At 47.5% G+C, this 26101-nt stretch overlaps 1 long non-coding RNA gene across 2 annotated transcripts in view; it reads left to right on the top strand.

The window, feature by feature from the left end:
• Window positions 1–1721: 1721 nt before the first annotated feature.
• The window catches only part of LOC125322211, a 79611-nt gene continuing 55231 nt past the window's right edge, over window positions 1722–26101 (top strand). For both annotated transcript variants that reach the window (XR_007201884.1, XR_007201883.1), the window contains exon 1: window positions 1722–1819. This is a non-coding gene — a long non-coding RNA (uncharacterized LOC125322211). The remainder of the gene's footprint in view (window positions 1820–26101) is intronic.

Genomic DNA, 26101 nt, shown 5'->3' with positions numbered 1-26101 from the left:
GAGCACCAGTAGTAGCATTACAAGCACAGTGCATTAAATATTGAATGACACGAGGAAATAAAAAGAACTTGTTGAGGGGCACTCAGCCTTAAAGTCTTTCTTCAACTTTGTCTTCAGTGCCTGTTGGACTATTTAAGATGGTGTTAATTAAGGGCTGCATCTGATTCCACTAGCCCCCAGCTTTGTCTCTTTGCAGCGCTCCCGTCAATAGCCCCTCTCAACCGCGGGCTTTCCCCACACGTTGGTTTAGTGGTGCATGTGTCACTTCTTATTTCGAGGCTGAAGAGAAACCCGGATCGTGCATTAAGGGCAAACGGGGAGATAGTAATCAAGCGGTATTGTAGGGCTGGGGGGGGGGGCGCGGCGGGGCAGGGGCAGGAGGAGGAGGAGGAGGGTGTGCGGCCAAGGCTGGAGCAGGGCAGCAGGGAGCGGAGCGGGGGCACGGCGCCGGGGTGAAAGCCTGTTTGCACATTGCCAACAGCCTGTTTGGCAAACAAGAGGCTGGCGAGCTTAATTTGTTTCAAATTAATCGTTTTCCACAAAAAAAAAAAAAAAAAAGAAAGAAAGAAAGAAAACACGCATCAAACAGCCCTCCCCAAAATCCAGCAAGGGAACTGCCTCAGCTCCCGCGGCAGCCCACGCGTGGCTGAGTGGGGAGCCGCGGCGTGTGCCTGTGCACATTTCCGGCTGTACCCCGGCCGCATGCCGGCAGCTGCTGGGGCTGCCCTTTGCGGGCCCCGTAAATGAGGCCGACCCTCAGAGTAAGGCAGCCCCGGGTGTGCAGCAGGCAGCGGGGTGGGCAAGGGCAGAGCCCCCGGCAGCCACGGGAGTGGGGAGAACACACAATCTTGGGGACATCCGGCGGGACGTCTCGCCCTGCGTTTACCTTCTCGTACTTAGGGACTCCTCTCTCTCCCCTCCGCGGGGAGCACCGAGGCACCCCGCATTTCGGGGAGAAGCCGTTCCCGGGCCCCATCCCTGTGCCCCTGCTCCGGCCGTCGTGGGGGCTCCTCGAACCCTGATGGGGCACCTCGTCCCTCCCTCCCTGAAAGCGTTGGAGGCCGAGAGGGGCTTTGCCCGTGGAGGGCATCGTCTTCGCGCTCAGCAAATACCAACAGCGGGGGCGCAAATTGGGGGGCGGCTCCGCTTTTCTCTACGACTCCTTTTCAACCTGCCAAAGGCACCGGGTGTTGAAAGCAAGGGGGCGCAGAGGGATCCTTTGCAGGTGTGGGGGGTGTGTGCCCCCGTTCCTCCCGGGGTCAGCGGTGACCCCCTGTCCCAAAGTGCACTCAGAGCTGAGGTCGGGTTAGGGGACCCCCTAATTGGATGGGGGCGGGGAAGGGGGAATAATTCACCTCAGTTCTGCCCCACCCGAGTGGTGAGGAGGGGAAAGCCAAGCGTGAATCTTGGGAAACCCAATAGCCAGATTCTGTTCGTCTTCTACTTTTTTTTTTTTTTCAATCTCTATGTTCCCCCTCTCCTCCTCCTCTTCCTTTCACCCGTCTAAAGCGCTCCAAATGGCCTTTCAAACAAGAAAACCCTTCAAGGAAAAATGGGCACACATCCCCTTCCAGGCACCTTGCCAAAATCTCCCAAGCACCCTACCTGGCATCCTAGCTTAAGTTTCTTCAAGAAGTGTGTGTGTGTCTGAGTATGCGGGGGGAGTGGGGGGGTTCGGGCCCGATGGGGGGGTGGAATTACAGCCGTCCTGTAGTGGTAGACACAAGTTCAGAGCTCCACTTCTCCCCTATTTAATTAGGCTGGGGAGAGCCGCGGAGGCGCCTGGTTGAGGTGCAAGCGAGGCGGCCGGGCCGAGCGAGTGAGTACCCAACGCAGCCCCGACGGGACGGGCATGGGCACCCCGGGGAAGCCGCGCCAGGGGTCTCCGCGCTGAGGGGGGAGGAGGCGAGCAGCCGCCCCCCGGAGAGGGGATGCGAGAGGGGAGGGTGAGGGTGGGAACAGTGGGCCGGGGGTGTGCCAGGGGGTCTTGCTTTCCCGAACTTGCGGTGCGGGCCGCTAGGCGAGATTGGGGAGGCCAGTGCCGGTGCTGCAAAAGTCAGCCCGACCCAGCTGTGACTTCACCTATTAGCCCCGATGTCTTTCCGAGGAGATTGGCGGAGTTAAACATCCCACAATGGGCGCTCTGGGGCGTCTCCAGCCTGACCTCTACCCGGTTTTAATAGTTTCATAGGAACTTCATTAAATCAATTACTTAGTGAGCACATCATCATTTATTTGTAATTAGCACTGAAGAGCTTGATTTTTGCAGCAGCCCGCAGCCCGGTTCCCAGCGGGGTTGGCCATGTACTACAAGCACTTTTGTTTGCTGCGTGTGTTGACTCGTGGTATTATTCGGCCGCCACAATAAAAGTGTAATCTTCACGTCTTAATCTAGTGTTCAGGGGGGAAAGCAAAACAAACACGGCGCGGACGAGGCACCGGTTCCCCGTCTCCGTGTCTCCCCCTCCTCGGGCCGTCGGCCCCGCTTCTCGCAGCCGGGCGCGGTGCGGCGGCGGCTCCCGGGGCGTGCGGCGGGGAGGAGAGCGGAGGGACGGGAGGGTGGGACGAAGGCCGGGGCCGAAGAGGGGGGGAAAGGGAGGAAATGGGTCATCCGCAGCCAGGACAAAAGGGAACGGCTCGGTGCCTTGAAGGGCATGAAATAAGGGCTGCAGCTGCGAATCGGCTGCCCGCGGCCGGGCAGGGCGTGGGCGTGCGTGTTGGGGGGAACCCAGCGGGGCTCAGCGCTGGGGGGGCAGCAAGGAGACTCTCGCTTGGGGGGCTTCGGGGCAGGAAAGGGGGTGGGTAGGGGCCGGGAAAGCCGCCTCGGACGTCGGGTGGACCTTGGGGGGGGGAGGAGCATAAACTCGTAACCAGCCAGGCCTCCACTTCTCCCCGCAGCCAGCACTTGGTCATCGCGGCCACCCACGGGGAGGCGGCTTCACGCGTGGGCCGCCCATGGCTGCCCCCAGGCGACAGCCCCGGCACCTTTCTCCCACCGCAGAGGCTGCCGCGGCCGCATCGCTGTGCACCCCGGTTCGGGCCCTGTGCAGGGCCCGCCGGCGCGGTGAGAGGCAGGGATCCCGGGCTACTCTTCGGGCTGTACTGGCTCCCATAAAGACGCTGTCCAGGCGGGCTGGGGTTTGGAGAGTGGGGGTTGTTTTGGGGTGTCTGCCTGCCGCCCACTCACTTCCCTCACTCCCTCCCAGCGCGAAGGTGGGAGGGGAGGAGAGATGATGTCCAGTTAGAGGCTGAAGAATACCCGCAAGCTCCCGGGCTTATGCGCCCCACGCGCAGCCAGTCGCGGGTGGGCACCGAGGCAGGGACCCAAGGGAAAAAGAAAAAGGGGGCAGGTCGGGCTGTATGTACCCCTGCATGGGAACAGTACCGTGTTCGCCTCTGATGACACCCACACTCTTGGTCCTCAGGCGCTGCCCACATTTCGCCAGTTCACCTGCAGAGGGGCTCTCTCGTCCCGTTGTCGGCCCGGTCCTTCCCCATGGAAATCCGTCGAGGTGAACGGGACGAACAGCCCCGCCGGCACTTGCCTGGGTCGGCTCCTACCGGCTGAGGGGATGGGGCGATCTTTAATTTCCATCCTCGACATTGAGAAAGCCCGGGTCCGAGGCAAGACAAGTGTAAGGGTGCAGATGTCACCCGCGACGGAGCCGCCCCTCACCGTGCAGTCGGGCATCTCGTCGGGCGTGGTGGGTCTCCACTGGCCCTGGCCCGGGCCGTAGGGGAGCGCGCCTCGGAGTCCCCCGGCTGCAAGGGCCGAGGCGGGGGGGCTGGTGGCGCTGGCAGGGCAGAGGCCGCCGTGCAGGGCTTCCGTGGCGGCTGCGAGGCCGCTCGGATACGGGTGATAAAACACGCCGGGCGGGGGGCTAACCCCCTCTTCCCCCACCCCCGCTAACACGGCTCGGGATTAGTGCAAGTGCCGGAGGTTCCCAAATTCAAGCAAATTGCAGGAAACCCCCCACTAGATATCATCTGGGAGTCGGAAAGGAGAGAGGCGCTTTACTTGCGCGGAGCAGCCGGGACGCGGCGTGATTTTAATTGCTACGTATTTTTAATATTAAATCGCTTAAACATCGAACATATCCAATCTCTTCTGTCCGAAAACGACCGTCCGAGAAGCCGAGCGGGGCAGGTTTGTCGTCGGGTTTGGGATAAATGGGAGTTTCCCCGCGATGGCAGTGGGGAGGCGGTAAGGGAGGCTGCGCGGACGCGGAGGTTGCGTGGCGGCCGAGAGCAGTCCCAGCGCGGCAAGCTCTCTTCTAGCCGGGCAGGAGACAGGGACAGAGCATAAACCCTAAACGCTAAAAAGAAAAAAGCGTTTCATGTGGGGGAGAAAACCTGTACCGTCCTCTCCCCCTCCTCCTCCCAAATCTACAAATCCCCGGAGCAACTTGTTCCACGGGGAGTGCTCACGCAGAGTCCTGGGAACTGGTACATGTTGTAGGGTGCTATTTTTAGGGCGTGGGGCTGGAAATGGTGGGGTAACCCTAGGCTTTGCAGAGGAAGAGAGGTGCAGGTGGGGAAGGTAGCGCTGGCTGCAACCGGAGGAGTCACCACGTCAACCGTGGGTGACGCGAGTTGCCCGTGCGTGGAGGGAGAAAGAAAAAAGAATCCCATGCCATCCATCCTCCCCGTCCAGCCCAGAGCCTGAATTTGCCGGACAGCCGTCGCGGTGCGCGCTCCCGCCGTGCGCGCCTCCAAGGAGCGGAGGTGGCCTGCGGCAGAGACACCTGCTCGTGGCCAGGAGCGGGTCCTGCCCTTGCCCGTGGCCGTGAGTTTTATGGAACCGGGAGCAGGTTCCCAGCCCGGACATGTTTTATACTCTAAACCCCGTTTGGGTGGGTGGCGGCGCTGCCCCTGCACCGTCCCGAGGCCCCACGGGGGAGGGGTGTCACGGGTGGAGCCTCGGGGAGTCGCGGACAGTGTCCGTGGGGGGCGACTCAGCACTCCCCGGCCTCCGGCTCCGGTCCCTTCTGCCCCACGTCCCATCCTGCCTGGCTACGAGTGCTCCTGCTCGTGCTTGCCCAGCCCCACTTGTGCCTGCCTGTGCTTGTCCGTCCTGCCCCTGCCCACCCTCCCCGCCTGTCCTGCTTGGTCCTGCTTCTCCTGCCTTCCCTTGCCTGCCCAGCCCGCACCCCTGGACTAGCAACCCTCAGCCTCTGGGCCTGGTGCTGTTCATTGCTGGCAGGGAGCTCATGTACATTTGTTGGGGGCTGTACCCTCTCGCAGGGTACATCTCTTTCATCTGTACTAAGGAGGAGGAAAGCTGCTTCCTGTGGGAAATGGGTGAGGAGGGGAGGTTCAACAGGACAAATCAAGTCAGCTCTCCCCTATCCCAAACCTGGAGGCAGCTTCCCAGACATCCGCCATCACCAACCCGGATGGCAGATCGTGCTTGAAAGTTGGGGCCATGATACCAAATATTTTACAGCAGCTGTTTAATGTTCCCCTACCCAGTTATTAAACACAAATGGGAGTAAATTAAAATGGCAAAGTAAAGAGAAATAAAAACCTTTCTTTCATTCTACTAAGAGACAACATCTAATTAAGGAATATTTGAATTCCACAAAAACGCACTCTCCACAGTCACATAAGGCTTTGCTTTTAAAACTATAGCCAAATACAAACCAACCCAGCTCAGACCAAGCTTAGGCACAGCCTCAATTCCAAGGGCCAAGAGCCAGGGCAGGCCAAAGACAGGGGCCTGCTGCTTTGGTTGTATCCCAGCTCAGATACCCTCATTGTGGGGGGCCTCCTTTGACTTTTTTGTTCTCATTTCTTGCAAGACAGGGAAGTAGGACTGGCCCAGCACAGATTTTCAGATTCCAAGTTTGCTGGTGGCGAGCCAGGGCAGCACCAGGCGCTGGCTTCAACAGCCATGCCCAAGTGCCCAAGTGTGCGTAACTGTTGGGGACAGCCCTTGGATTCTTTTTCCCTCTGTCCTCTAGCACAGAAAAAAACCCAAAACCCCTCCCTTGAAACTGTTCATCATGCAGTGCCTGAAAACCTTGAATTATTTTATGCCATCACCTGACCCAGGGCAATCTGCCCAGGATTTTATCAACATTTACTTCATCAGTACTTAGATTTCTATTGCATTTGCCATTTAGTGCATCCTGCCAGGGTTAGAGAAACATAACCCACGAATGAGATTAACCTGCTCTGACCACTGGGACCATACCTGTGGGGTTTGATGCTTGCAGCTGGCACCTGGGATCTTTCCAGGGGTATAAGACTGCCAGGCAGTGCTTGGGAGAGGGAACTTTGAGCTGGGTGCATACAATCCTGCACCAGGCAGCTCTTAAATAGAAAGTAGAGAAACTGGGAAGATGTTAAGCCCAAATATAAAAATGAACTGTGGGCATTTGAGCTCTTCCAGTGGGGTAGCGAAGCAGGGAGGTCAATAGTCCCAGTAGCCCAAGATGATAATGAGCTGGCAAGACAAGGATTTAGCATCATTTTATAGCCATATAAATGGAGCTACATTCAGTGTTTTGTAAGGTACCATAAAGCATAAGTCTATCTGCCTCTTGGCTGCTCCAGTTCTGCTTTGTCTCAAAAAGAGACCATGTCTGCAATTGCAACTAAACCTCTCTAGATAACACAGATAACACATGCAATTACACACACCTGGTTCTCAGCCCTCCCCTCCACACAGGCACCAATCTCACCCAAATACACTCAGATCATGTTCATTAGAAGAATAAAAACCACGGGGACTTTTCCAGGATATAGGGAAAAGAAAAACAACCTTGAAAGGAAGATCATGCTGCTGGCATCCACTTGCCTTCTCCCCTGAGCTCTCCAAGGACACTACCAGTCCCTTACCACCGCACAGAGCATGGGGCACAGAGTGACAGCTAGGTCCTGTTTAATGGCAGATGTGGCCTTATATTAATGGCTTGTTTTTTGGTGTTTTCTTTATTTTTATAACTTTGCCACATAAGAAGCAGAGTCCCAGCTTTCCTAGTGATTAAGGCATTGCTCTCTCCCTTTCTCAGTTGCCTATCTGTTGAAGAGCTAAGAATTTAAAAAACCCATTTATTGTATGTAAAGCAAATTAAAAATGTCAAGGTGGCGGATTTTATTTTAAAAAATTGTTTTGAGTGCCAGAAAACATGGGGTGAAATCACTGTCAAGTCCATCTTACCTGCTGCCCTACCAGAAGCATCACTTGCAGCTTCCATTCTCCCCAAAGCACCTGGGGGTCTGACAAGCCAGCAGGGACAGGGGTGGGGAGGAACATGGATCCCATCCTCTGACTGGGCAGCTGGGCAGCCCAGATATGGGACTGGAAAGGGTAATGCTGAAATGAATGTGCGGAAAGCCCAGGCTGGTCCCCAGGGGAGAGGGCCATGCACATTTTGTCTGCTGCCTCTGTCTGCTCCTTTGAGGAGGGCAGCCTTCATCTCCTGAGGGAAGGACCCTGCCGCTACCTGTGCTGGGGCAGTGCCCATGCTCTGACACAACAGGACATGTTCCAGCTCAGGATTCCCCATGGCAACAGTGGACTTCTGACTCACAGAGAGCAGCAGTACCATTTGCTGTGCTAGCACAGGCCCTGGTGCTCCCCAACAGCAAAAGGGATGGATACATGAGTTGCTGGTGACATGGATGTGCAGGCTTGTCTGTGGCTGCCAGCTCTGGGAACGAGCGCAGTTCAGTGCTGGCAGAAGGTGCTTGATTGATGGCTGGGTATTATGGGGCTACAGTAGATGTGTCGTGCCAGCTTCTATGTACCCAGTCCAGAAACCCAGGGATTATATCAAAATGGCAGCTTACAACCATGCCTAAATAATAAAGGTGCTTTCTTACAAGTGCAGTGAACCCAGCCTTTTCCTAATGCCAGCACCACATTTGCTTTCCATATTTGCATCTGTGGCTTGTCTGAGCTCCACACGTTGGGGAATTTAAAAACTATCATTCGTATTTTTCCCTTGTTTCTGAATGAACCAAGCTCCTGCAGAAAAATAGCAGGGGGGAATATATTTCTGTTCAGGGATATAGCATTCTAGTCAAGGCATTTGGAGAGTAAAAGTGTAGATGTATAAAGCTGTGAAGATGTAATACATGGGGAAATGATTTCTAAAATACAGAGGTAAAACCAGGATTACACTTTTCCAGAAGCAGTTTGTAGACTATGTGGCAATAGGAATTGGCATGGCAAGTGTGAATCTTGGCTACACACATATAGATGCCATAGGGATCCCTCACCAGCCACTTCAGACAAATGATTAAGGCCACAAAATGACAGTGTGCACACATTAAGGTGTGCATACATGCTCACACACAAACACAGACATGTATGTGCACATGCATATCTTTACAAATAACACTGTGTGATTATTCTTTCATTTTCAGAAGATTTAGAAATTTTGAAGCACTGATAATTTACACTTACCTATGGGGTCTCAACCATTGGGGCGGCACCTGCTTTATTTCTTGTTGATGTTGATGTCAATAATTTATTTCAATGACCAGAGGGGACGTGCTATGCGTTAATGATTCCTTACGTGCTCTATACATATTCAGATTTTGACTCTTGAGACTGTGCACATTTAGTTTGCCAAGAGATGCTGCTGCCACTCCAGCAGGTATTATTAACTGAGGCAGCATTAAAGCAGCAAGAGGGACATTGGGAAAATAGCTCTGATAGCTGGGAAGGGCCAGGAATGGATCATAAACTAAACTTCACTAAAGCTGAAATACACTCAGGACATTATCTTTCAATGAAAGATTATTTAAGACTCAAGTCTTTGAGTACAAAGATCATAATGGAATCAATTACATTTCAGAGCCAAAATTGTGTTGCCAGGTTATAAACTCACATTTCTGTCATGGTCCAGTTGCTGCTGGCTAACCATCTCTTCAGCCACCAGCACTGCATTTTTAAAGGACAGTTTGGGAAATGCATGACTTTGGAGGAACCAGGGGTGCCAGGGAGTCAGTCTGGTTCAAGACTGACTCTTTCTTTTTGTAGCACGGGAGGGAGTGCTGGGCCCACGGCACCGTCAGCTCAGAAGAGGTGAGGGAAGCACAGACAGAATTACTAACCACTTCTCCCCCCATGACAAACTTGTTTCCCTTGTAAGAGGTGAGATACTTCTTCAAAGCACAAAGGAGAGGGGATAACTGGCAGGTGGGGCTCTGTTTGAGCATGAAGAGATTTTCTCCCCCTTCCCTGAGGTGTATTTTTTGTGGTTGTGGCTGCCTTTGAAAGGCAGTAATGAGGTAGGAAATCTTCACACTCCTTTTGGCATTGAAGGGTTTCAGAGCAGGATTGATGCTGGATGGCTGGAAAGAGAAAGTCCAAAACAGGAGAAGTACTTGGGGGTAGTGTAGTTTTTTTTAGTGGTGTACATGCAAATCATTTGATATGTGTGACTACATGGACAGCAAGCAGAGCAGGATCATTTACAAGTTTTCTTAAATGATGGTTCTTGTTGCTGATCATCATTATGCAAACTTGGTTATTCTTTCTTCTGAAAGCCTATCTGCTTTAGGGTCTCTCTGGGATGATGTAAAGTTTTAATTGACAATATGGATTTCTAACTCAGCTAATACTAACAGTGCCCTTAAGACAAATCAACACAGCACTGTCAGGAAGAAATAATTCCCTTAGTGGAAGCTGGAAGGCGGTTTTTTTCCCTTGTGTGAGAGAAATAAAAATCTTCCCCCAAATCTGTTCCAAGAGACACAGTCTGTGAACAGGGCTGAGAGCTGGGACCCATAACCAGCTCTGACAGACTCCCTTGGTGTCAAATCTCCCCAGCCTCCCTTTCAACACCTGTAAAATGGACGGAATGAGAAGGACGTCCTCCCTTCCTGGGGTTCACTGCCTTAGCTGTGTGTGCTGAGCTGCCGGGGGCTGGTCCCGCAGGCATGCCTGGGTACAGCCCTGATCCACGCACTGGCATTTCGTTACCATTTGGTTGGCATAAATATCCCACAACAGCGCAGGGCTCCAGATGATAATGGGCAGGCATGTAGCAGTCATCCTTTGTTTTCTTTAAATGATTTCAAGCACCAAATAACATCTCTTTTCCTGGAGCTGCAGGCAAACCATTTGGCCTCCTGGCAGACAGCTTTCCTAGTCCTCGTGAGCCCACTGCTGTTTACTGGGTAGGCTCACGTTGCGTTTTCTGCCCCTTTCTCTCAAAATGTTTCTTTAGGGGAGGGGAGGAGGGGAGGGTGTGCTCTCATTTCTTTTATTTCATTTTTTGAGCCCCAGAGCTGGCAGAAAACAGCTCCCTCAGAAGAAGTGTGGCTGGCATAGAGCAATGGCCGTGGTAGGGATGCTTCCTGGCTGCATGGGCCGTGCGCCCGTGATTAAGATTGCTGTCAGAAAGAAAGCGGCACTTTTAGAGGGTTTTTCATAAAGCACCCAGCAGAACCCAGCGTGAAGCAACAAGAGATCTGGGAAATGCCAAAATGGCACTCAGAGTGAATTTTTTTGTCCTTGAAGAGATTTTAAAAAAACTCTTCTATATTGACACACTGTCAAGGAGAGATATTTCTGATTTTTAGGCTGAAACAAAGCACAGCGACTTGCATTATGCCCCTAATAGAGGCAGGCAGGTGAAAAAAGAAAGGAGGAAAGAGATGCTTACTTGGCTCTTGCCTTCACACATTTGTCTAGTGTGTCTGTGACCTGAGCGAGCTGCTACCTCTGCCACACAGCCACCACCTGTGGTGGCCTGCAGTGTCATGGGGAAACTGTCCAGGTGCAGCCAAGGCCACCAGCCAGCACTCCTGGACACACAGTACAACCCTCACCAATGGTTAACTCCATCTCTGCTGCAAAAATGCCGAGAACACTGAGCAAGGCCACACCAAGTGTAACAAAAGCCACTCTCCCCATTGCACCAATAAAGTAATTTCCCCCCCTCTTTTCTTCCCTGAGAAAGCCATGTTTGAGGTTGTGGCAGAGAGGACCCAGGCCACATCAGGGACTAGAATTTAAGTGAGCTGAATCCTACATCCACATCCTATCATGTTACTTTTGAAGATAATCGCATTGCGTCTGTCCCTCTCTCAGCTCTCCTTTTTTAAGGTCAGGCTTGTTCTTGTTATTTGTACCATAGGTAGAACCAAGAGGGCTCCCAATTCACTGTGGTAGTAGTAGTAGCAGTTGTAGTAAAAATAGTAATTATAATTATATTAAGAGACTGGGCGGTAGCCAAAACAAAATCCCTTTTCACACATTCCTATTTAGATGTGATCCATAAAACTGCATTTTTATGTCAACACATTGGCAATGCTATAACCCGTAGGCTGGAATAGGCAAAGGCATAGCTATATGCATATTTATTTTATATCAGCCCATTTTTACACCAGTGTGTGTATAATTACATGGCACATAAGAATTTATTCTCCTGTGTTCACTGGGATATGCATACATAGCAGTATTCCACTTACACAGCTAATGTTAAATGACTAGTTTGTTATTCTGGGTGGTGCTCAGGTAGCCTAACCTTTTTTGATCAGCTGCAAGCTGGTCTAACTCTTTTATAGCACCAGAAAGGATCACCAGGCTTGTAACTTCACAGAGGCAAGGAACTGGCCCTTGCCACTTGTAGCTTCAAAAAAAAATAAAAAAGACTAATTGCATGAGGTGCTAGCACTTCCCTCCTCTGATGTGGCATCTCCCATAGCAGCAGATTGTCTCTCTGGCTCATCCAGCCCTGGAGTCAGGTGGTTGTCAAGAACTGACTTTTTCCCCTCTGGTATTTTGGCTCTTGGTCTCTAGGTTGGAGGCTGCAGTTTTCAGCACCTGCTAATAATTTTTTTAACAGATGATAGAAGGGAAAATTTCCAAATGCAGCAGATACAATCTGCTGTTGCCTGGGTCAAGCATGGACCACAGGGTTCATCTGCCCTAAAGATGAGGGGCTAGTGATGCCCATGGTTTCAGCAATTATGTTGTGTTCCCCGAGGATGATGGTGGATGTAGCACCTTTGCTGCAGGGGGGAAGCACCCTGTGCGTGAGCTCTCCTCTTCCTGCTGTTAACAGCGACTGGCTCCTCCACCAGTACAGGCAGGAGAATCCACATTGCCAAGAACTGTAATTTGCATTATTTCAAACACACTTTCATTTAAAATGCAAAGGAAACATTGAACTAATTCAATATATGCAGGTTCAAATTGCAGCACCACTACGGTAAGAATTCAGATGCTTTGTTCCTTGCAGAGATTATGTCTGAAACAAGTCTTGACATAAAACCCTGCTTCAGTATTTCCGGCAGCTCTCTGTCCCATGACTTCCACCACCCTTTGCCAAGCAAGTCCCTTGCCCCCTTCCCTCTGTTTTTCTTGTGATAGTGTGTGTATTTTAATCCAATATAACTATTTGTTCTCATAGCTTTCCCTGGCCAGCAGGAAGTAATGGGACCTCTGAACAGCTCTTGAGAGGCAAGGGAAATAAATAAAAGACAAGGAAATTGGAAGAATAACAAAGAACAGACCATCCAGGGCAGGTTTCCATTAGGCTCAGGAGGCAAATAACAACAGGCATGGAAGGCTGTACATGAGACAAAATGTCTCATAAGGTTTTCGTCACTTTCTGATGACACTGTCTAGAAATAAATATGCCATTTTGTCTTTCTCCTGAGTCCTAAGCTGATTCAAGGTGGAAATCAGGAGAAATGTAGAAGGTTGAATGTTTGCAGAGTGCATGTTATAGCTGGGACTTCTTCCACTGCCTTTTCCAGTACGTATGTATATAACTACATATACACATCTATAACGTCAGCCATGTCTCTGTGCTGGTAACTGGGATGGCAGAGATGCACTGCCTTCCTCCAAGAAGTATTTGTTCATCCTTGTCCCAGCTCACAGGTGATGGGTACACGCGCTTTCCCCCCATCGTGCATTCAGAAGTTACCTTTAAGCTCTCTTTCACAAACTAATTACTTTCAAACATACCCATCATGGGGTCAGAGTCTGAAGGTGAAATCAGAGAGTCCAGGTGAATGTTATTCCTGTCCTCCTCTGCTTTTTTTTTTTTTTTTTTTTTTTAACACTTGCAACACTCCTTTTCAGGTTTGGAAATGAAAGTTATTTTCCTGCCAATGTTTTCTGATTCCATGACGCAAACATTTCTCTTTCCAGTGGAGCAGAAGCCAACAGGGCTGCCTCGAGCATGCATTGGTTTTGTGTATCCTGTCAACTCCTTCCCAGACAAAGTGAACAGTCCTGAGATCTGTTCTGCCTCCCCCAACCCACTGGCATGTCAACCCTCAGTTTTAGCACATCATGCATAAACCTGAGGCAAAGTACTGGCTACTTTTTTTTCTTGTAAATACAATTTTGAGGACATTTCTTGTTTTATCAGAACTGTGAAACCCTTTCCAACTTTTCCCTGTACCTTTTCAAGCTTGGCTATACTAAAAAATGTGATTTAACACCCAAAGCACAGACTGCCACAGGATTGGGTCTGAATGACTCCTCATCTTAGTTGCTCAGGTCCCAGATAAATGGAACATTTGTCCTAATTGCTCATTATATGAACTTTTTGTAAGGACTCTGGCCCTTACAAAACACAGATCAGTGTTGGTGCAGGGTCTGAGACAGTGCAATGGGTTGGGGTATCTTGCTGTCCTTTACAGATGGAGGAGCTGAGCGGGCTGTAGAAGTGCACTAGAGGAGTCAGTGCATACCCTCATCCTTTTCACTGGGAACCCAGCACACACCCCCTTGGAGATAGGATTCCTGGCCTGCTGGCCATTATTCACCCTGAGCTACAGTGGTTGTTCTTACTTAACAAAAGCATAAAGCATAAGAAGAAAGAGCTTCGAGACAAGGCAGGCTTTTTTTGTCAGCACATCTTAAATATTTCTGTCCATTATTATTGCTACATTCATATTCTTTCCTGCAAGTACATTTATAAAATCAACAACTACTGTAGTTGTATGTGTTTGTTAATATATAGGGCTATGCACCACTTCTGAATAAAATCCATGGTTGTGGATGAGTATTATCTCAAAAAACATGTGTGTTCCTTTGCCATGGAGAAGTCCCAGTCCATGGGAATTTGGGTAATGGAGATTAATTCATGTTTTTTGTCATATGTCTGCTTGTGTCTATTAAGGGGCATAATTATGGAATCAGTAGCTCCAGGTCCTAAGGATGTATGTTAGATTGGTTCTCTCTCCTTTTAGCTTTGTTTTCGTGTTTAGCATTCTGGACAACAACAATTATAATATTGTCCATGTACTGTTCCTTTTTCACACAGTATGAGTACTGCAGCCTCTGCTGAAGAGTTTTTAGCTGTTTCTAAGGATGTAGGAAAATGCCCCCCTTTGCTTTGCATGAATATCTCTTTAGAACCAAACCTTTAATATGGTATATATTTTCCAAGCATTGAATTGGGTGGTCATGGGTGGATTTTTGCATGCTAAGTAAGAGTAGATGTAAAATGAAACAAGACTTCAGCTCATAGCACAGACTGAGTGCCAGGTTTCAAAATCTGTGTTTTGGGGTATATTTTAAGTTTTGCTTTAGTTTTTATGGTATTGCTGTTTACATGCTGTCAACAGATCTGCTTCTGCTATACCTCTGCCCTTATGATACATGTACTGACGACTGCTTAACTCTTGCCAGAACGTGTCTCCCATATTGTGAAAAAATTGCAGCTTGAAGTTGCCACATTTTGCTCCCATTGAAGAATCACTGTTTTATTCATTATGGTGTTGCTATGGTTCTGCCATGATGGACTTGGAGTGTGATTCTGTTACTCTCAGCAAGTACATGAAAAAAATATGGTGTCTTGTCCTCTGATCTGCCACCTATAAATCAAAGAATATGATTTGACATATAACTAGTCAGATAATTGCCAAAGACATATGCCACTTGGGAGAAGCCCAAAATTATTTTGAAAAATAGCTGACAAAACCATGGTCACTCAGGGCAGAATGTGCCCCTGCAATTCCATTCACATAAATCCAGAAATGCCTCCAAAAGCAACAGTTGCTTCATGTCTGCCCTCTTCTTTTGGGGCTATTTTTTTCTATCACTGGATTAGACAACACAACAGAGCAGTGGTTCTGAGAACTGCAGAGGTTTTTTCCATGGCCAGCTGGGGTCTTGGATCTGTGGCATTGAAGGTTTCCATATGCTGGCAGGGCAGGGACAGAGGGGAGTTTGGAGAGCTGCAGCCATTGGATGTAGCATGAAGGCAAAGGCTGGTACTGCTGGTGATTATCTGAGACCCTTTGTTTTCACAACAAATTTCAGGGAAAGGATGAGGAGTGAAAGGAAGGACAAAGACCAGACAGCCTGAATGTCTCTTCTAGATCTCCAGCAAAGAATATGGGACATGCACCGTGGCAGCTAACTGGAGCCAAGAAGCTCAGAGAAGTCCACCAAGAGGCAAGGGACAGAAATGAATGCAAGCCATCCTACACTGACCTTGAGCTCTGACTGAAGCCGGGTCATTTCTGCAGTCCCTACCCAAGCCAGACTCTCATTGGACCAGCGAGACTTTGGTTTCTGTATGGACTGCAGATTTTGAGGTCTGACACACCCTGTGGTGGCAGGTTTCTGCAAAAAACTGATGGTGCAAGGCCATTGCTCAGGGCTTCACCAGGAGGGAGCAAGCACAGGGGGAAGGGATGTTTCCAAATGAGAAATTTTTTTTTTTAAATGAGTGATTTGTTGGCTTCAGGCAAATGGCAGAAGGTTTTACTGAAAAGGCTTCTTTATGGGATTGTGGTTTAGCTTGGGGTAGCTTAGAGAAGTCTGTAAACCCCAGGAGCTCAAGGAGTTTGACAGGTTTGACAGGCCTTCCTGCTACTTATGAACAGGAGGCTGGAGCAAGTGTTCTTGAGATCACCCCCCTGTTTTCCATCAAAGCATGCTAGCAAGCCAGAGGAAGAGAGAAATTTTTTTCTTCCCCCATTTTATTTTCTTATAGAAAGACAATCTTAGAAATATTTTTTCTGGATCTTTAAAACTCTGCATTTTTTTGGCTCCTCTCAGTAAAATATTCCCGTTCACCTTTCTAGGCTTTGGATTAGACCCTTCCGTGGAGCCTTGAGCACCTTAAAATCATTACAGCAATAATCATTAGCAACACACCAAAAACTGGAGTACACCACCTTTAAAGAACGTGCCAGCTCTAAAGAGCCACATTCTCACCTGGACCCCATAACCACTCTTAAGCTTTTTGTGTCCACTTAACTGTACCATGCTTCACACACTGCCTTGTCCCAAAGTGAGAAAAAACCGAAAGTAATGACAATTATAAAAATGATGGATGAAAGTAACTGAAACAATGAAAATGACTGTAGAGCTCTATGTGTGTCCGTGCAGTGATAGTAAGGGCTGCAGGTCCTGGTGCTGACAGGGAGAAGAGCCTTCTTTACTCTCCCTGGGTCAACCTATGCCTCCACACCACCCCTGATCTTACTCAGTAAAGAGAATGAGTGCTTCTAATTAACATCAAATACTTGCCACATTTGCAAAGCAAAGGGCTTGGATTTCTGCTGTAACAGCAGTGGCTGCTGCTGCAATACTTAAGCCATCACTGGTCAGAGAGTAGTTGCAATGTTTGAGCTGGGGGTCACTGCCCTGCAAAAGGAAAGCCTGGAAAGAATCAGTAATTCATGAAAAATGTACACATAAGGAGGAATTTCCTATTTCTTTGGATGATAGTAATTCAATTTAAAAAGAAATCCAGTGACATCTTCCCATAAAATAAATGCCTTTTTGTAAATCTCTGTGGTGAAAATGTGCTTAGCTGAAAATCAGCTGAATTCTTCTTACTCTACTTTCTAAACATGCCTCAGTTCCAGCTCTAAGCTTGGGAAACTGAAATGAGCTCTGATAACATGAACAGAATGCTTAGGGCAGAACAAACCCAAGAGATTAAGTCAAATTTGCCAGCCAAAGAAAGCTTCTAAGCTTTATCAAACATACAAGCTGGAGGAAACTCAGAAGCCAGCATGTGAAATCTTCCAGCCACGAGGAGCTCCTCAGACCTGGGGAACTCTCCTACCTCCTGAGGAGAAGGAGCAGTTTAGCTCCAGAGGCCAGCCTGTTATTCCATACCCTTATCCCTGGCAATATCTGACCAGCCCACCTTATCCAGCTGCCCAGCTGGGAGGCTCATGGGCAAGCCACTTTATTCAGCACCAGCTCAAAAAAGTAGAAATTATAATCCCATAGGCAAAGCACCAGAGAAGGCTAGCTGGACTGAAGAAAAGCAAGCCCCTCAGTGTAAACCCTCTAGCTCTATTCTACTTTCTTATTTTTATTTATTTGTTTTTTATTTTAAAAATTATTCTTATTAAGGTCTTTTAATACAAATTATGTATTCCAGCCCTTTAATTCTCATACAAAGCTGGTTCCTGCTTTTCTGTGCTCACTGTGGTGGACTATGTCCTACCATTCTCAAGTATTTTCACGGAACAAATATTTCGTCCCCCTCCTGGATAGAGAGTCATGAAACCTTGGGCTTTCTTTCATGTCATCTTGACACTTACCTGCTTTCTTCAATTAGAGCAAAGCCCCAAACTACTTTGCTAGAACTGTGCAAACACAGTAAGAGGTGATCTGTATGCCAGAATGCATCATCTAAATCTATCAGACAAAGGAAACACTAATGTTCCAGCTGTGTAAAGCGGAACTGACGTATACTGAAATTTCAGAGAAATTTCCACATAGGAAATGTATGCTAGAAGAAAAAATTCCGTTTGGTCCAACCTAGTATTTTATCACCTAGTGGTTCTCTCTCTGACTAGCTTTTCTCTCTGGAATTAAATGTTACCTCCCAGGTTTGCTCTTTGCAGGTTCAAATGAATCCAGGGGGTTGGAGGAGTTATCACCACAGTTCACAGATTTCTCGTGGTGAATATGGACCCGATGATGCTCTGAGCTGCAGCTAGCTGCATAATCATGCACATCACATCCTACAAATGAAAACCAGAGCATCCTTCACATACCTCTGTCATTAAACAGTTGGTTACAACCGTATGAAACTCTTCAGGAGCTGTGGGAATTTCCCTGTGGCTCCCAGTCTGGGGTTTGGGGTGCACCTCCCCCTTTAGTCCTTCCTCACAAAGCATCCCTGCGCTGGTGACTGCCCTTTGCTTGACTAAGGGATGTCCAACATAGCTTTTCAATTTGAACTCAGCTTCCACTCCACAACTCATTTTTATTTTACTGGGATACCGGTGAAGCTGTAGCTCAGTAACTGATGTTAAGAGGAACTTTTAACACCTCAACAGCAAATGGAGGAGAATGTTTCCCATTAGTGGCTGAGGAAGTAGTGCTCCTGTAACTTCAGCCTTGAAAGCTAATGAAGCTCAGATTGTGGCCGTGGCCTTTGATGTAGAGATGCCTGAGGTCAGTGTAGCTTTCAGAGGTGCCAGTGCTATGCTGTGTCACTGCGTTTGTCTGGGCGAGGGCCCAATAACTCTAATCCTGTAATCATGTTTCTGTAAGCAACAGTATTTATAGTGCAGATAGTGGGGGATAGCTGCAGTGGTAATTAAATCAGGGATACGTTGCAGAGGAGAAGCTAATCCAACCCTGTAATATTTCCAGTAGAGGAAGTTACAGCCAACTACGTTAGTAAATAAGTAGCAAAATACTGGAACTGGTGTAGGGATTAAAATGCCATGTTTGGCCATCTAATCCATCTCCCTGCCAGGACCCTCATTCTGCCAGGGGAGTGATGTTAACATGCTGGCAAAAGTCAGGAAATACAAAGCTGTGCCTTAATACTGCATCCTTGGCTCCCACTAATACATGGGGAGGGGGGCTAAAAGCACCCACCGATGAGTTTGGCACAGCTAGCTTTGAATTTAATTCCTTCTCTTCAGCTGTTTCACAACCTCAGGCCACATACTATGTATTTTATGTCTTCTAATGTAGGCTGTTGTCTCCCAAGTGCATGTGAATTGTTGGAAAAACACAATGGTGTATTCCATTCTAGTGGGGGAAAAAACACATATTTGAGTAAATATGGTTTATCCAGATGAGGAGAGCCTCCAACAAACTATTCTGCTGTACTAATGCGTAAGTGTATAGACATTTTTGTTATTTTATTTTGCACAATCCTCTCAACTCCATTATAGATAAATCTCTTCTTATGTATTATTTTGTTAAATCAGAGGTCTTTTATACCCTCACTGTGTTAAAGAGGAGAAAAAAATGAAAGTACTTGGTATACCCCTTTTTGATGTGGATATCTCTAACTGTGGTGGGGATTCTGTGTGAAAAATTGGTCATCAAGAATCCACTCTATATATCAAAGAATAAAGAAAAATGATGGTTTAAAGAAAATCTAATGTCAGACTGCAGACTTCAGTTGCATTACTCATAAATGCACGCATGCATATACACAAATAATATATTGTATGTATGGATATATGTATAGAAATACACACTCGCAGATGTATTTCCTTTAGCTCAGTGCCTGAAAGTCCATTTGTGGGCATCCTGATTCTTGATATATTATTTGTAAACAGAAGACCAGGGGACTGGAGTATTTCCTTGACTTCAATGGATGATGAGGCCTCAAGCTGTGCACTCAGATTGGGACCTCTAAGTATCCTGCTGCTACCTAACAGCTTGCTGAAAAATGACATAATTTGTGACATCAGCAATATGCTGCTTTAATAGGGGTTTATAAAATGGTTTCCACCCTTGTATGTCAGGACAAAAACATCTATGGTTACTAAATCTGAGGTGGCCCCCTCCTGTATTCCTCACACACCTTGCATCCTTTGTACTTTTTCGGCATATGTGGCTATAAAGTCCCAGTATGGGAAGAGTGATAAGAAACCATTCAGCAACATCTGTGCGAGAACTCCCGCGCCCACGAGTGTCAGGGGAAGATGTCACTCTTCAGAAGAACAGTGGCTGCCAGTGGGAGGCTCAGCAATGCAGATTTTAATGCAGAGATTTAATTTCAAATACAATTCACAGTTTGTATGCAGTTGAAAAATGTTTATTACTACCTGGATGTCCAGGACATTGTTTTGGATGAAATAAATTTCAGTTTGGACAATTGCTGATTTTAAAGCATTTCAGAGCTCTGTAAACAAGACACTTTATATAATTCTAATGGTAACAGTGAAGAACACACCAATTTTAAAATCAGCCAAAATAATGCCAAAAAAATAACTGACAACCTTGGATAACAGGACATTAGTCTGAAATTGATTCAAGTAGGAGGGTTGTAATGACTTTTGCAAATGTTCCATTCTATAATACAGTAAGAAAAGAATGATTTGCCTCTGGGGTAAATTCGTTTTAAAACAAGATGCAAACAAAAACTCCTCATGTTTTAAAGGACATAAACATTGTCAGAACCTGACTGGGAGTAGGAGGAGAGTGCTTTAACTTGAAAGATTTGGTGGAGTCACTGCTGTGTTACTGATACATGAAATGAGATCAGTACCTGTCAGAAAACCCACCCTGGGAGTCACAAGTGCCCAGTCACACCTTCAGCATCTACTCAGATTTCTGGTTGGAGGGAGGCTTGACACACTCATGGGAGAGGGGCCTTCACACGACTCCTTATAAATGAAAAGGGAAGATACCTCAGAAGATAGATGATCTCTGCAAGGGAGTTTGTGGTGGGTGAGGCAGGGTTCCTGCCTCTTCAGAAGACCATAATCTGGGTTTTCCGGCCCACCACCACCTTGCCCTGAAGCAAAGGTGCACTGAGTTAAGAAGAACATGAAGAATCAGGGAGGGACCTTGCAAAAATACAGACTTCTTTATCTCTCTAAGTAGTAGTGTTGTAGGTCTTCCTTGTGGAAGGAAGGAAGGAAGGAAGGAAGGAAGGAAGGAAGGAAGGAAGGAAGGAAGGGAAAAAAAGAAAAAAGAAAAAAGAAAAAAGAAAAAAGAAAAAAGAAAAAAGAAAAAAGAAAAAAGAAAAGAAAGAAAATTTTCAAAGGGAGAAGCTGTTCATTAGTGTAGATATTTAGGCAGCAAACTAAGGTGCAAGCACAGCTTGAAAAAATATAGGGGTAAGAGAGTAAATTTCCTATTCTTCCCTTGTTCATTTTTTAAGATTCCTCTTTCTCCTCCTTTTTTATTTCCATCTCTGTACATTTTATTGCATCAAAAATTTGCAATAATATAAAAAATTCCTAGGTAAGACCTGAGGTAGACACCTAGTCTACCCCCGCATGAAGGCCCTGTGGCAAATGCTTTCCCTACTTGCCTTTTCTAGAGAAACCTCATCCCTTTCCTTTAGCAACTCATCTCAACTGGTCTTTAATTAAATTCTTTCTTGTTTTACAAATAGTGAAGGTGCTCATGGATACTGAGAACAAGGGATGACTCCAGTGCAGGGTATGAGAGAATAGGCATGCATCTGTCCTCTCCATCCCCATTCCTCAGCTATTTCTCAGCCACTCTCTACCAGTAATTGTCCCACCTCTTCAGCCACATCTCTGTTAACACTTACTTTGCAAGTTGTGTTACATGCTCATCTACTTTTATTTGTAGTTGGTTCTTTGTTCAGGCTGGTTACTGGATGCACCAGAGGAGAAGAAGCGTAAGGGCTTCCACAGAGCAGCTCCAGAGAAAAATCACCTCAGATGAGCTTCTGCCATGGGAAAAGATCGTTTGCCAGATATTTCAAGGCTGAAAGGGAGGCAAGCATGGAAGGGGAGATGTAAAGGCAGAACTCTGAGTTCTACCAGCTTCTCTTCAAATGCCATCGGGAGCATCAATGATGCAAAGAGGAAGCCACTGAACTCACAATGCAGTTGGGCTTCAGCCCTGCGTTTGCTTCTGTGGTAACAGACATGAAATATGGTGTAGAAGCAAAAAACAATTTCTGCTTTTACCCATAACACTGAGTTATAACTAACCTTAGCTCTCTGCTGATTTCTGCCCTGGTTTTATGCACATTGACTGTATCCGGAGGGAAAGCCATGGCTTCTATTTTCATACTTGGTTCTCACATGAAATAATGGGGGAAGAGGAGGAGGGGGGAAGATGCAGCTGCAAAAACAGTCAGTGAAACATAAAAATCCCAACTGTTTTGTTGTAGTTCTTGGTGCCCTTCAACTTCTGGGCACGGACAAGACCTCCCCCTGCTCAGGTTCAATATGCAGGGGAGCCTTGAGGCTCAGAACTCTCTTCCTACTTTTCCTAAGCCTTGCTGTCAATTGTGCTTTTGTTCATGGAAAAAAAATTAGCCCAATGCATGCTAATTTATAGCCAGGGAAGCAATTAAAAAAAAGTTTATTATCCTTTCCCCCCTGCCTCTCAAATGGAGTGTTACAGCAGCAGGGTTTTTTGGTAAACTTGACACAAACTGATGTCAGTGATAGGGAAGCAAGGCCAGGAACCAAGCACAGACCTTTACATCTTCCCTCCATGTAAAATGGGAAGCCTTCCAGTTTTCTCTGTCTGCCTATATTCAGGAACATACATGCCTTAGGAAAACCTAGGCACAAAGACACACTTATTTCCTTAGGCCTTGTCAGTAAATGTGGTCTGTACACATCGCCCTCACATAACCACTTTAACAAATGCTTATTAAACATTAGAGAAAGAATTGCTTAATATAGCCACAATGTAGAGACGTATTTATTTACCTTTTATTACTGAACTTACTGTGTGCCTTTTTCTGTAAATTAGGCATATTCTTAATATTCAACAAAATGTTAGACACCAACTAGTCCATATGGTGAAGTCAGTTAACCCAGCATGCCTCTGGATTTTGCAACTCCTTGCAAAACCTTAGAATTGCACCAATAGAGGTTTTGCCATTAGCACAGGACTGGCCTTTTCCCTCAGGAGGAACTGTTTTTTTCAAAACTGATTGTAAAGAAAGCAACAGATGTCTCTACCTACTACATATTTTAAATGGTCTCTGAGCAGAGTCATGATGTGGAGTTGAAAGTGCCTGAATGCTTTCAAATGAGCAGGCAGCTTTCACAAGCACCCCAAAAGTCACATGGGGCAGGCAGGGATGGGCACCCTCTGCAGGGTGAGCTCCTTCTGAGGCACCTCGTGGGCAGAGACCACGGCTCTTTCCAGCACTCCCACCAAGTACCACAGACCTGGGGGAACTTCTTCCAGTAGTTTACACTAAAACACAAACTCTTTGCTGATGACACAAGTGCTGATGATTGAAGAGGGTGAAAGTCACTTTTCCCCCTGGCCTGTACTCTCGCACAGTAATACCAACGATGTAACCAGACAGCTCTTGCACGTCCACTGCCACTAGTTTCCCCCTCATCTTGCAAGTATTTAATTCTGTATTGTACAAGCAGAGGCCTCTCAGTGACAAATCTGGAGGCAGGGCTGTCAGTGATGGTCAGATTTGCAGCGACACATGCACTACTGACTGTATCTGAGCTGCAATTTTAGACAGAGCAGGACATGGAGAGGTAGCATGAAGCATTTCCAGTGGCATCCCATAGAGTAACAGACCTGCACAAACACTACTAATACATTAGGGACTACTGCAAAAGCAAGCCAGGAAGGAAGTCAGGTATCTGTAAGCCTAGACTAGGTCTTCAAAGCAGTGTGAATGTCTGCCATAAAGTCTAGGCTATTGCAGGCATGTCTCACACAGAGACAAGGCTTTTACCTTCAACAAGCTTCAGTTCAGAAAATTCTTAACTGGTGTTTGTGCTTGATAGCACAGCTTTGATGACATTAGCAGCACTAGAAGAAGTAGGAATAAAATTCTAAACATAAGATCCAAAGCTACATGGAGTCACACTTCAAATTACAGAGGCCCAAGAAGGGAGCATAGGCATTTATCACTCCTCATTCTCATCAGGATGATCAGCTTCAAACGATGCCAGCAGGCAGTGGGCACCTACAACAGCTTTAGAAACAGGGCCTCTTGCACGTCTGAAGACATCATTCTGAGCATCACCTTACAGTATTGCCTTTGATATCACATACTGGGAGCTTCAGAATTAATTGGGGAAGCAATCACCCTAAACATAGCAAGGCTGTCTGATCTCTCCCCTGCTTGCAGTGTGGGCGCATGCAGGACATTTCCACTGTGCAGCCCATTCCCAGCACCCCAGTGCAAGGAGGAAAGCCCCCACTCTGTTCCCACTGAGGGATACCCAGTGCTGGGAGGCAAAGGGAAGTTGAGGAGCACCAAAAGGACAAGGCCAAGTGGGGACTGTGACAGGGAGGGAAGGTGTGATGGAAATGGAGAGCACTAATTTCTGTGCTGTCCCTTTGTCACCGTTGGTACCAGGCTGGAGTGTGTGTGTGTGTGTGTGTGTGTGTGTGTGTGTGTGTACCACTCTGCAGGTGGCCTTTCCATGGGCACCCCGGTCCCGACTGAAGGGATTCTGTGGGCCTGAGGGTGGCTGGAGGAGACCGTTTTCGTGGCAGAATAAAGAATGTGATTAAATCACCTCTTCCTCCTTCTGTCTTCCTTCCCGTTTCCCTTCTCCCCTTCCCTTTCTCCCTGGTGTCCAGGGCTGTTGGCAGCAGCCCAGGAAGGCATGGGACTGTGCCGATCCCTGCGAGACCAGGGGCTGCGCTCCATCCATCCATCCATCCATCCATCCATCCATCCATCCATCCATCCATCCGTCCATCCCACGCCCGGTCTCAGGGCTGCAGCCCGGCAGTCCCGCGGCAGTGCGGAGCGCTGCGGGGGCTTCCTCCTGCCGCCCGGGCACTGCTGGCAGCTTCTCAACTCCGGGTAAGGAGGACACCCCTCCCATCCGCAGGGCACCTCGTGCAAATGCCAGCATCCCAAAGCCACCCGAAGTGTTCCCCCCGCCCCGCCGGGCGCTGCTCCCCGGGGCTCCCCTCCGCGGGGTGCGCGGCTGCCTAGCCGCAGCAATCGGGACAAATAGAAAATAATATACTTGCCCGCACGATCTTATATTCCCTTCTTCCCACTTTTTAATACTTTTAATAGTTGTTATAAACTAGCCCTGCCTCGGGGCTTTGCCATGCTCTGAACCTGAGTGAGGTGAAAGTGGGAGAAGAGGGTTGAAGGGATGGAATGGATGAAACGCAGTCAAAGCTGGTTTCCCCCCCGACCCCCCTTCCTCTTTCAATTCAAAATCAGAAATTACTGCCCGAGGAGCAGATACTCCGTTTTATTTTCTCGTAAAAAAAAAAGTTTTCAAAGCCTAATTTCCACCAGATACATTGATTTTCCGTAAACAGAATTAAAACAATACGCTCGAGTAGGTGCCATTAAAGCCAAGCCATTTCTGGCTGTTAATCACGGGAGAGAAGGATTAGAAAAGTCAGTAAAGGAGCACTGAGCTCGAAACGCAAAAATCCAGAGTTTAGGAAGAATAAACTCAGAGGGGGCTGAAGCAGCTCAAGAAACACGGAGCAACCCTTAATAAGAGTTAAAATTCAGCGTCAGGTTACTTCTCGATATTGCAAGGAATACGCCGTTCCTGTAAGGGATCTGTCGTTGTGAAATGCATCCCTTGCTAAAATACCGTTTGATGTTTCTGTCGAAGAAAAAACCAAAACAATCTTTTTTCCTTTTAAGTCCCGATTTCAAAATCAAAACCAAACAAAAAAACCACCCCGGAAAAATCCCTCTAAATTTCCAACCGCAGCTTTGAGCAGCTGTCCTGGCGATATTTGCTTCAACCCTCACAGGCGCAGTACCCCTGTGTTCCCGGGGTCTCCCTGCCCTCCCTTCCGCCTTTTCTGCTGCTTGGATGGTCTGCAATGCCCGGCTAAATAATTGCTAGAATTTGAAAAAAAAAAAAAAAAAAAAAAAAAAAAAAAGAAGGGAAAAAAAAAAGAAGGGAAAAAAAAAAAAAGGGAAAAAAAAAAAAAAGCCGGGAAAATGCGCACCAGCATTCAGGTGCTAACCTACTTATTTGAAAGTAATTTATTTTCCATTTTGCCCGATTTCTCCCTTTAAAACAGAACGCTGAAAGAAAGAATAAGTGCTTTAACATTTCAGTGTTGTGCTCTGGTAATTACTTTTTCACTTTTCCCCTAAGTTCCAATGTGAAAACCTCACAGGGGGGTCTTTGCTGCAGCAGGGCTACAGTTCCCAATCCCAAGCGCAAGATCTGCAATTACAAACCCATTCGGTGCCCTTCCCTATCATTAATATGCACAAAATCCTGCTGCTAATCTTATAATCTGTTT

Source organism: Corvus hawaiiensis, chromosome 2 (assembly GCF_020740725.1).
Source record: "Corvus hawaiiensis isolate bCorHaw1 chromosome 2, bCorHaw1.pri.cur, whole genome shotgun sequence".
Classification (NCBI taxonomy): Eukaryota; Metazoa; Chordata; class Aves; order Passeriformes; family Corvidae; genus Corvus; species Corvus hawaiiensis.
The sequence above is the reverse complement of the archived record's forward strand: the minus strand, read 5'-3'. Positions and strand labels throughout refer to the sequence as shown.